Source organism: Prionailurus viverrinus, chromosome D3 (genome assembly GCF_022837055.1).
Source record: "Prionailurus viverrinus isolate Anna chromosome D3, UM_Priviv_1.0, whole genome shotgun sequence".
Classification (NCBI taxonomy): domain Eukaryota; kingdom Metazoa; phylum Chordata; class Mammalia; order Carnivora; family Felidae; genus Prionailurus; species Prionailurus viverrinus.
This window is the reverse complement of record NC_062572.1, coordinates 55070918-55082278: the sequence shown is the minus strand read 5'-3', so window position 1 is coordinate 55082278 and position 11361 is coordinate 55070918.

Below are 11361 nucleotides of genomic sequence, written 5' to 3'. Positions count from 1 at the left end.
GCGTCGGGCTCTGGGCTGATGGCTCAGAGCCTGGAGCCTGTTTCCGATTCTGTGTCTCCCTCTCTCTCTGCCCCTCCCCCGTTCATGCTCTGTCTCTCTCTGTCCCAAAAATAAATAAACGTTAAAAAAAAAAAAAAAAGTAATTTTAAATAAATTTTAAACCTATTATATGTTAATATAAATAATATATTTTAAGGGCGCCTGGGTGGCTCTGTTGGTTGAGCATCCAACTCTTGATTTCAGCTCAGGTCATGATCTCACAGTTCGTGAGATCAGGCTCTGTGCTGACAGGGTGGAACCTGCTTGGGATTCTCTCTCTCTCCCTCTCTTTCTGCCCCTCTCCCACTCGCTCGCGCATGCTCTCTCTCTGTCAAAAATAAACTTTAAAATATATATTTTAATGAAAAGTGAGCACATATTCAAAAAATAATGGGAAGAGTGGCACTGCTTTACATCTTGGCAAATCTCTTAATGTCTGGCTTACTAGAAGACAGTTGAATTCTCAGATCTGCCGTGATACGTTGTCACAATTCAAGCATATGAAGATAATTCAGCCTCAGACAGAAATGTAGTTGAAAAGAGGAGCAGGGGCGCCTGGTGGCCCAGTAGGTTGAGTGTCTGACTTCGGCTCAGGTCATGATCTCACAGTCCGTGAGTTTGAGCCCCACGTGGGGCTCTGTGCTGACAGCTCTGAGCCTGGAGCCTGCTTCGGATTCTGTGTCTCCCTCTCTCTCTGTCCCTCCCCCGCTTGCACTCTGTGTCTCTCTCTCAAAATAAACGTTAAAAGAAACAAATCCTCTCATGGCTACCAAAACAAGAAAAAAAAGAAAGAAAAAAGAAAAGAGGAGGAGTATTTTAACAGCCTTTTTAGATGATTGTGGCTGTTCTTCTTAAATACTACACCCAAATTTCACATGCCACAGTTTCTTCAATCACAACGATGAACTTTTCATACTTTGTTATATTAAAATCCATTGGTCTAATCTTGCATTTCAAATGGATGCTTTCCCTATGCATAATTTGGTTTTTTTTAATTTTTTTACATGTTTATTATTTTTGAGAGAGACAGAGCATGAGCGGGGGAGGGACAGAGAGAGGGAGTCACAGAATCCGAAGCAGGCTCCAGGCTCCGAGCTGCCAGCACATAGCCCGACCCGGGGTTCGAACTCACAGACCATGAGATCATGACTTGAGCCAACGTCGGCCGCTCAACGACTGAGCCACCCAGGCGGCCCTCCCTATGCATGGTTTGTAACACCACTTGTCCTTCAGAAAATCTGGATCTTCCCAATGTTGACACATTTCGTATCCCTTATCAGATAAATCTCTTGGTCGACACCACCAATCTCATCCGAAAAGCTGATAAAGATTTCGGAAACCATTAAATTTGCAGGGACGAATTTCTGGACACAGGTGTTCCAAAAATTCTTTCTCTTGAAAGCTCAAGTTTTAGCATTGGTAAGAAATACCGTCAGTTGGTTTCCTGGATAGGTTAAGCCCACTCCATTCGTTTTCAAGAACATTTCTGCGAAATACCTAATAATCACAGTCTGCCTACTGCTTGTTCTATAAGCAAATGCGGTGTTCTATGAAAAAAGCAGCTGGAGCAGCTCACGTCTCAAGCAATCACACAAATGCTTTGCCCAAAACAAAGATCATATTTTGGCATGCAGCGCAAGTGCTCTGTGTGTACTTCCCATTTTATGACACAGAATATTAAAAAGATGTGCACTCAAGGGCCTAGATTTAATAAAATTAATTTTTATAGCTTCATCAGGACATTTTCAAGTGAGACTGTGGTTGTTTTTACTGCAAGGGCATGGTGCTGAAGAATTCAACAGCTACTAGGGACGCCTGGGTGGTTCAGTCAGTTAAGCATCTGACTCTTGGTCTCAGCTCAGGTCTTGATCTCAGGGTGTTGAATTCAAGCCTTCTGTTGCACTCTGTGCTCGGCATGGAGCCTGCTTAAAAGACAAAAAAAAATACAATGGCTACTACTGCCACTGCTTTTGCATCAAGGTGCAATTGTCAACACATTAAAAAGACAACAACAACAATAAACAACAACAACAACAACCCGGGGGCCTGGGTAGCTCAGTGGGTTGAGAATCCAACTTTGGTTTCAGTACTGGTCATAATCTCACAGTTCATGAGTTTGAGCCCCATATCGGGCTCTGTGCTGGCAACAAGGAGCCTGCTTTGGATTCTCTGTCTCCTTTCTCTCTGCCCCTCCCCCGCTTGTGAGCATGCATTCTCTGGCTCTCTCTCTCTCAAAAATAAATACACTTAAGTTTTTAAAAAAGGCCAAAATGTCAGTATTATTATGAAGATAGTTTTGGCTTGTGGGTCCCTACAAGGGTCTCTGGGACATTTCAGGAGTCTGTGGACCACACTTGGAGAACTATTGCTTTATAATGACAGGAAGGTAGAACAAGACTCAGAAAGACAAGGGTTTGGGCCCTTAATAAGAGGTTCATCAATTTAAGGGCAGCTGTCTGGCTCAGTGACAAGAGCATGCGACTCTTGATCTTGGGGTAATGAGTTTGAGCCCCACGTTGGGTTTAGAGATCACTAAAAACATAAACTTAAAAAAAAATAGAAGTTCATCAATTTAATAGCTACCTGAGCATGAGAAAGTTAAACTCTCTGGGTCTGTATACACACACACACATATACACACAATGGAATATTACTCAGCCATCAAAAAGAATGAAATCTGGCCATTTGCCATGATGTGGTTGGAGCTAAAATGTATTATGCTAAGCAAAATAAGTCAATCGGAGAAAGACAAACACCATATAATTTCATTCATATATGGACTTTAAGAAACAAAACAGATACACATGTGGGAAGTGGGTTCAGGGGGGATGGAGAGAAGAGAGAGAAACAAACCACAAAAAACTCTTAATGATAGAGAACTATGGGTTGATAGAGGGAGGGGGGTGGGAGATGGGTTAGAAGTGTGATGGGTACTGAGGAGGGCACTTGTGATGAGCTCTAGGTGTTGTATATAAGTGATGAATCACTGAATTTTACTCCTGAAACCAATATTGCACCGTATGTTAACTAACTAAAATTTAAATTAAGAAAATAAATCTGTTCCTGAAAAAAAAGAGTATGTTCAGCATATTAAAAATTATGTATATAAAGTTAGTGCCTAGGATATAGACAACACTAGAATATGGACCAGAGATGTGTACATAAGGGAGTTCATGAACAAGCGAAATTATTGGAGAAAACCAAAGTATACTTTAATTAACATATTTATTCCAAAATATTTATAGAAAGCCACAACCAGGCCCTGTGCTATGTGGAGATATAGAAACAAGTGGCATGATCCCTGCTCTTGAAAAGTTTATAGGGGTGTTTAAATCAACTCGGCATTAAAGTCATCTGTAAAGACTCAACCTGATCATTGTTACAAAGAAAGGTAGGTACCAAGGACCAAGGTCCAACAGTGAAGTACTTGCTCGTAGTCTATACATGGATTTAGGAAGCCAACTGAAAAGGGAAGATGGACTCTTGGGCCAGTCCAGGGGAGAAGGTGACAGCCTGGCTTTTGGCAAGTTTACTGGTCACCAAGGTACCTGATAAGCTAACAGGAAGGTGGGGAACCCCATCATTCTGAACTAAAGACTATGCCCTTGGGTGGGGAAGACAGTCATAGCTCTGGATTTTCAGATCCCTGCCATAATGGTGAGAAGCAGCAGCATCTGATTCCTCACACATCCATCATGGAATCTTTGGATATAGATAAATAATGCTCAGCCGCTCTGTGACCAGGGATTTATGCTTTGACAGGTGCTGCTGTGGGTTCTGGGCCCTCCAGCTGTTGCCTTTGCTCTGTATGGCCAGAAGAGCAAGGTGTGCATGGAGTAGGTGACATGTGATTCATTGCAATTAGGGTAAGAATAAAAGGGAAAGAACAACATTGGCTTCAAAAGTCATCATTCAAGTGTCATAATTGAAGCTACTTGTCAATGTTTCCATGGAGTTGGCTCTCCAGATGAGCGTGCTGTAGGGTTATGCCTCAGCCTAGAACATGAAAGAACAAAACCTCACAGACACTGCAGATGAAGTCATTGCCGTTTTCTGACAAAACAGACAGGAAGGACAGGCTGCGGTTCCATCTTCGTCTAAGAGAAGAGAGAGGAGAAAGAGAGGTAATGAGCAGTCATGGAAATGAGTGTCAGCTTATACATATGTTGGGGGATTTTACTGCCAACCATTAGACATTTCAGGACTGAGGACCAAAAGCCAAGAGTAACCTGCCTATTTCACAAATTGACCCTAAAAACTAGTCCTGCATAGTGATGTGACTTGATTTGCTTTGATAATCCTAGAGAATGGATCTATCATAGATGATCCTTTGCACTAATGTAGATATTTCCTGGTATGAGGTTATGAGCAAGGGAGATAAGTTACACATTCATATCTTTACAGCATGGTATCATTATTAAATGTATGATTGAATGTTTAGATGGAAGGATGGATGGATGGATGGGAAGGTAGGTTGGTGGTGGTGGTTTGGTATGAAATGTGAACTTTAGAGCTAAAGGTGAAATAAATTTTAGGAAATTAAAAACTTCTAAGGTGGGATACCTAAGGAGAGCTGTCTGGGGAATCATTTGCTCAAAGAATAGAGTTCAGAGTCCTACCTCTAGCCTTGAACTAGAGATTAGAAATCACTTCAAACATCTCAAATATCCAAAGGTCTGACTAATACTAAAACAGGAGAGTTGGGGACAGTGGTTCTGGGAGCTAAGAGAAGCAGAGACTCAGCCCCAGAATCTGGTAAGGTCAAGAGTCATTTGGTGTCTGTAATCCTCCCATATAATAATTCATGATGGTGGAACATCTCTCAGCCACCATTGATCTTAACTTGAGATCCACATTTATCAATAGAATTCAGGAGTAGGAGTTCTGTGAATTTGATGGAGAAAATAATTATGTAAAATAATTACATCTCAATTTCATTGACTTTTAATTAAAATGTAGGATTTCCTTCCACTGCAAAATAAGCACAAACCTTAATAGGTATCAATACTTGTGACTGTCACCAATAAAAATAACAAATATTTTCATATCAGATCACAGTAAGTGCTAATATCTCAAAATGTTGTGTATGCTCATTGCTGCTTTGAATTATGGCAGTCATGGAGCTCATAGCTAGGTCTAGTCATTTACTACATTAACAAACACTTGTCTTACTGTATCACAAACATTCTTTTTGGTAACTAGATTGAAATATAATTGTAGGTTTTTTGGTAATCTTACGTATTTTATTTTATGCATTTAAAACATTATTCTGGGGCCACGTGGGTAGCTCAGTCGGTTGAGCATTTGATTCTTGATTTCGGCTCAGGTCATGATCTCACGGTTCATGAGATTGAGCCTTGAGTCAGGCTCCATCCACTGCAGAGCCCGCTTGGGATTCTCTCTCTATTTCTCTCTCTCCCTCTCCCCTGATCATGCTTGCTCTCTCTCTCTTTCTCAAAATAAATAAATAAGCACAAATAAATAAATAAATAAAACATTATCCTGAGAAGGGAGCTTCTCAGGAGCTTCACCAGACTAACAAAAGGTGTCCATGGCCCAAAAATGTTAGGGTGACAACAGCATGGATGGATCTAGAAAGTATAATGCTAAGCTAAATAATCAGTTAGAGAAAGACAAATACCATACGATTTCACTCATATCTGGAAGTTGAGAAACAAAACAAATGAACAAAGGAGAAAAAAGAGAGACAAACCAAGAAACTGACTGTTAACTGTAAACACTGATGGTCGCCCGAGGGGAGGTGGTGGGGGATGGGTAAAATAGCTGATGGAGACTAAGGAGTGCATTTGTGATGAGCACTGGGTGATGTATGGAATTTTGAATCACTATATTGTATATCTGAAATGAATATAACACTGTATGTTACTTACATTGGAATTAGAACTTAAAACCTAATAAGAATGAAAAACAATGTTACGGTGAGAGAGCTGCTTCTTTCCATCGTGCCTCATCTTCCCTGGATGGACATCACACTGAATTCTCATGAAGGGATAGGCAGTTTTTTCCTGACATTTCCAGGAAGCAGCTCAAACCATCAAGCCCAAGGACTGTAAGCAAGCTGTTTTATCCATTAGGCACCATAGAAACGGGGCCTAGGGCCAATGAGCTTGAACAATGCTGTCTACAAAAACACTTAAGACAGAGCTAGGGGGAAAATTTTTTGCTGTAAACTAAAAATAAAGCTACAGATGTGCAATTAATAAATGTCTAATTAAATGTACCAAATTTCATATGTCAAATGCATCTGTCATTACATTTAATATTCACAAATATTTTTGCATTTGAAAAATTTACAGATCAGATTTTCTCACTTTGCAAGAAATCTCAAATAAACATGATTATGAAGAAAAACAATAAAAAATTAAAGTTACAGCCAAATATTTTCAAAAGTAGAATTATATAAATACACGTAATATTTTGTGGGCGGGGGGGAACTAGACTAATGGAATGTGTAATGTCAGTACATTTAGTACATTTTATTATGTTTGAGGGGTGCTTGGGTAGCTTAGTCGGTTGAGCAACTGACTCTGGCTCAGGTCATGACCTCATGGTTTGTGAGTCTGAGACCCCCATGGGGCTTTGCTCTGACAGCATAGACCCTGCTTCAGATTCTCTGTCTCCCTCTCACTCTGCCCCTCTCCCACTTGTGCTTTCCCTCTCTCTCTCTCCCTCTCTCCTCCCTCTTTCTGAAAAATAAATAAACATTAAAGAAAAAGTACGAAAGAAATGTCAGGGGGGTGAGGGGGTGCTCCAAAGAATCAAATGGACCCAGGCCTTCAAAGGTCTCAAAACCGCACTGGCCTGAAATTGTAAACCTGTCCTCTTGGACCCTCAAAAGGAGCACAGCCTCAGAGTTTGGGCCCTTGGAAGACTCCTACCGTCTCCATCCCTTGCCCCATACACCCTCCCAAGGCTTCCCAATCTTCCCCACTCTTCCTTACCCCTCAAAGTCCACCTCACTTCCTGGCCCTGGGCACTTCAGCTTCTCAGAAAGATCAAAGAATTCCAGCCTTTTTTGTTTTGGTGGAGATGCCTGGAATCAAACGCAGGGCCTCACTCCTTTGGGGTTTTGCAAATAGCACTAGGAGGCTAGCTGGGTTCTCCTCTGCCCAGCTCTCTGACCCTCTAACAGGCAGGCCTGGCCCTCCACCAGTCGGAATTCTCCCAGGTCATGTCTCTTGGCTTTTCCTCTTTTCATCAGAAATGCTCTGTCTGGTTTCCTGAAAAATCACTGGACAAGCCCACCTTTGTCACCCTGAGTAGTGACAAGTTACGTGGAGGAGAAATTGTCCTAGCTGTCCTTCTTCCATCTCGATGTCATTGAGCATTCACCTGTGGTTGGTGGTACGGTTGAAGGGGCCATCTCCAGAGCTCAAAAGGAGAAAGATACTAGAGATCTCAGACAGGTCTGCTTGTCTGTGCCCTGCCCATATGTAAGAGATACACAAGAAGCCGCCCATAAGAGTTAGCTCTGAAGAAAGGAACCAAAACATGGGAGCAAGAAAAGGGCCTTTTTTGTTTAATTGTGGACCTTAGAGTCAGCTGGACTAAGTATTTACTTGAAGCCAAAAAAAAAGAAGAAAAACAATTGACAAATACAGAACATTTGCTGTATTTATTTGAAAGCATTAGAGAAATCAAGTAAACTCAGAACTTTGGTGTACTTTCTTATGCTTAACTGTAAGAATAGTGTAAACAAACAAAAAAAAAAGGTCCCAAACCTGAACTTGGGAAGAACTTTTTCCTGGGGTGAAGTTAGCATTGCTGATAAAGTGCACAGGCCATCTGCTGATGAAGGTTAGTGGGACTAAGATTTGTCCCCAGAATCTAGTTCTCTACCCACCCGATGGAATATCAGGTGCCTTATACCAATGTTGTGTTGTTGTTTTTTTTTAATGTTTATTTTTGAAAGACAAAGAGAGTGAGAGAGAGAGAGAGAGAGTGTGTGTGTGTGTGTGTGTGTGTGTGTGACTGGGGTGGGTCAGAGAGAGAGGGAGACACAGAATCCAAAGCAGGCTCCAGGTTCTGAGCTGTTAGCACAGAGCCTGACACGGGGCTCAAACCCATGAACTGTGAGCTCATGACCTAAGCCAAAGTCGGATGCTTAGCTGACTGAGCCACCCAGGCACCCCAATACCAAACTTCTTTTTTCTTGATGTATTTGATCTTACAGTAATTATAAAGTGTTCTTTTTTCCTAGGGGCACCTGGGTGGCTCAGTCGGTTAAGCTTTCAACTTCAGCTCAGGTCATGATCTCACGGTTCATGAGTTCAAGCCCCGTGTCTGGCTCTCTGTTGTCAGCACAGAACCTGCTTCAGATCCTCTGTCTCCCTCTCTCTCTGCCCCTTCCCTGCTCATGCTCTTTCTCTCTCAAAATAAATAAATAAATAATAAAATATTTTTTAAACGTTCTTTTTCTATAAGATACGCCTACTGAGAGTAAATCTTTGAATGAGCCTCCTAAATCCTTCTTCCTTTCTATCTGTGATATCTGCTCATGTCTGAAAAGTTGTGATATCTGTGATATCTGCTGTTTTGTCTGAAAAGTTGTCTTTACCATTAGTATTATTTTTAATTTAAGGTAAGGGTTGGACATTATGATCTTGCCTGGGTTTAAGATATTCAAGATTGCTGGCTTCTGTATCATTGAATTGCTTTATAATCATATATGACATATATAGATTAATTCCTCCAAAGATTATAGGCAAAAGAATTCTGCTTTAATTACATTTCCCACATAGTCTGTTAAGGCAAAATACTGCTTAAGTGTAATTTTCAAAAAAGTAAAATTATGACTCTTATGTAAATATAAATGCACACATGTCTGAGATTGTATTCAGTTAAGTACTAAAGAACCAGTAAGATGCAAGAACCACTTTTAGGAAGAATTTGAAGAACAGTCATTTATAGAGACAATCAGAAATGCTGAAATAAGTATGCTAATAATATTTGCAAAACTGATGGATATTATATAGGAAAATGATGTATAATATTGAAGTTATCCTTCTAAAGGGCAGAAGCCAATTGTATCTCTACTGGACAAGAGCGTTTGTACTTCTATTGCCAAGAGCCATTTGCATGACCACCATTTTCTACCACTTCCATTTTGCCTTCGTCAATAGGAGACAATCAAAGGTATGCACCCCTACAAAATCAGAGAGTGTTCTCTTGACAGTCCCCAGAGCTCTGTTAGAAGATAACCCCATAATCTCTTTAGCCAATTCCTGAATCTTAGATCATTTTGCTTGACAAGAAACCATTTCTCAACAATTGCAGGGGTGCCTGGGACTCTTGATTTTGGCTCAGGTCATGATTTCATGGTTCAGTTCCTGAGATTGAGCCCCGCATTGGGCTCTATGCTGAGAGCTCAGAAACTGGGATTCTCTCTCTCTCTCTCTCTCTCTCTCCCTCCCTTCCTTTCTCCAGCTTGTCTGCACATGCTCTCTCTCTCTAAATAAATAAATAAATAAACATTAAAAAAACAATCGCACCATATCAAAAAATAAAGTATAGAACAAATTAATGTTGGGTGGGGACTATGAGAATTATAGCGAACAATTGTTGGCCCCTCTGCTTTCCTCTTCCTGACTTTACACTAATAACAAAACAATACTTTCTAGAATGGCTTATAATTATAGTACAATTTCAATCTAAATCCCATTTTTTGAAGAGGGAAAAATTGAAAAATGATTCTGGAGCTCACCTGGGAAAATGAGTATCTGAAAACAGTCAAGAAAATTTTGAAAATGAATTGAGGGGATGGGTGTCAGAGGCTATGCGGGAAGAAAGTAGAGAAGCTTGCTTTCACCTGATGATGTTAGACATGAAAAGTCATTTGAAATTTACAATAATAAAAATAGGAACATATTAATAAAACAATATAAATCCCCAAACCATACGCAAGTTTAAGAATATGCTAGATGCGACATTTAAAATCAGTGGACAGATGATTCAATAGATGATATTAAGACAACTTGATCCATAGTTGCTCAAAAAAAATTATATCTTTATTTTTTTTAGAGGTTTTGTGTTTAAGTAATCTCTACATCCAATGTAAAGCCCAAACCCACAACCCTGAGATCAAGAGTCACATGCTCTACTGACTAAAAAAACATGTTTTTAAATTATTGAAGCATCAGTTGTGGCACCTGGGTGGCTCAGTCGGTTAAGCCTTTGACTTTTGATTTTGGCTCAGGTCATGATCTCACAATTCATGAAATTGAGCCTGACATTGGGCTCTGCATTGACAGTATGGAGCCTGCTTGGGATTCTCTCCTCCCTCTCTCTCTGTCCCTGCCCACTAATTCTCTCTCTCTCTCTCTCTCTCTCTTTCCCTCTCTCTCTCTCTCTCTCTCTCTCTCTCTCTTAAAACTAAATAAATAAATGTTCTTCTAAAAAACATCATTTGCAATTAGCTAGTTGGGGATGGGGAGGGAGCTCTGATATTTTAGACAGAAGGCAGCCAGAGCAAAGGAATTACAGTTCAAGCAAGGATAAAACAGTGGGTCCAGATGGAAAGCTTAATGCCCAACAGAGTAATGGTGAGCTGAGCAGAGGAGAGTGGTAGGAACCAACCACATCAGAGCTGGGGGGTGGGGGGACAGGGGTGGTGTGGCATGAAAAACAGGCTTGAACTTGATCTTCAAACGGATGGAAAGCCTGGGAAGGTTTCAAGTGGGAAATTGTGATGATGAAGTTTTCATTTCAGATCGTTTACTCTGCTATTTAGAGGATAGATTCAAAAGGTTAAGAAAAACCATTTTGGATATAGTTGCACAAGGAGAAGATTCCAGAAATATTTGGGAATGGGAGACACATTGCAAAAGTTTAAAGGAGGAATACATGGAAAAAAGATGGAAGTTATCAGGACATTCCACATGTTAGAGAATTTGGATGGTGAGAAAAAGGAGAAAGGTAGGGAGTGACTTAAAGGAGCAGCAGGTTCTAACAAAGGTTGTTAAGCAAAGAGAGACTCAAGCACATTAGCAGCAAGGCTTGAGTAATGGTGGGAAGGGGGCAGACCTGGAAAGAGTCAGAAGGGAAGGGTTAGGGGAGCCATGGGAGAGCCATCTGTCCATCTATGTAGGAAAAGAGAAGGGGGCACCTGGGTGGCTCAGTCTGTTGGGCGTCAGACTCGGCTTAGGTTATGATCTCGGGGTTCCTAGGTTCGAGCCTCACATTGGGCTCTGTGTAGACAGCTCGGAGCCTGGAGCCCACTTTGGAGTCTGTGTCTTTCTCTCTCTTTCTCTGCCCCTCTCCTGCGTGTGCGCGCTCTCTCTCTCTGTCAAAAATAAATGAATA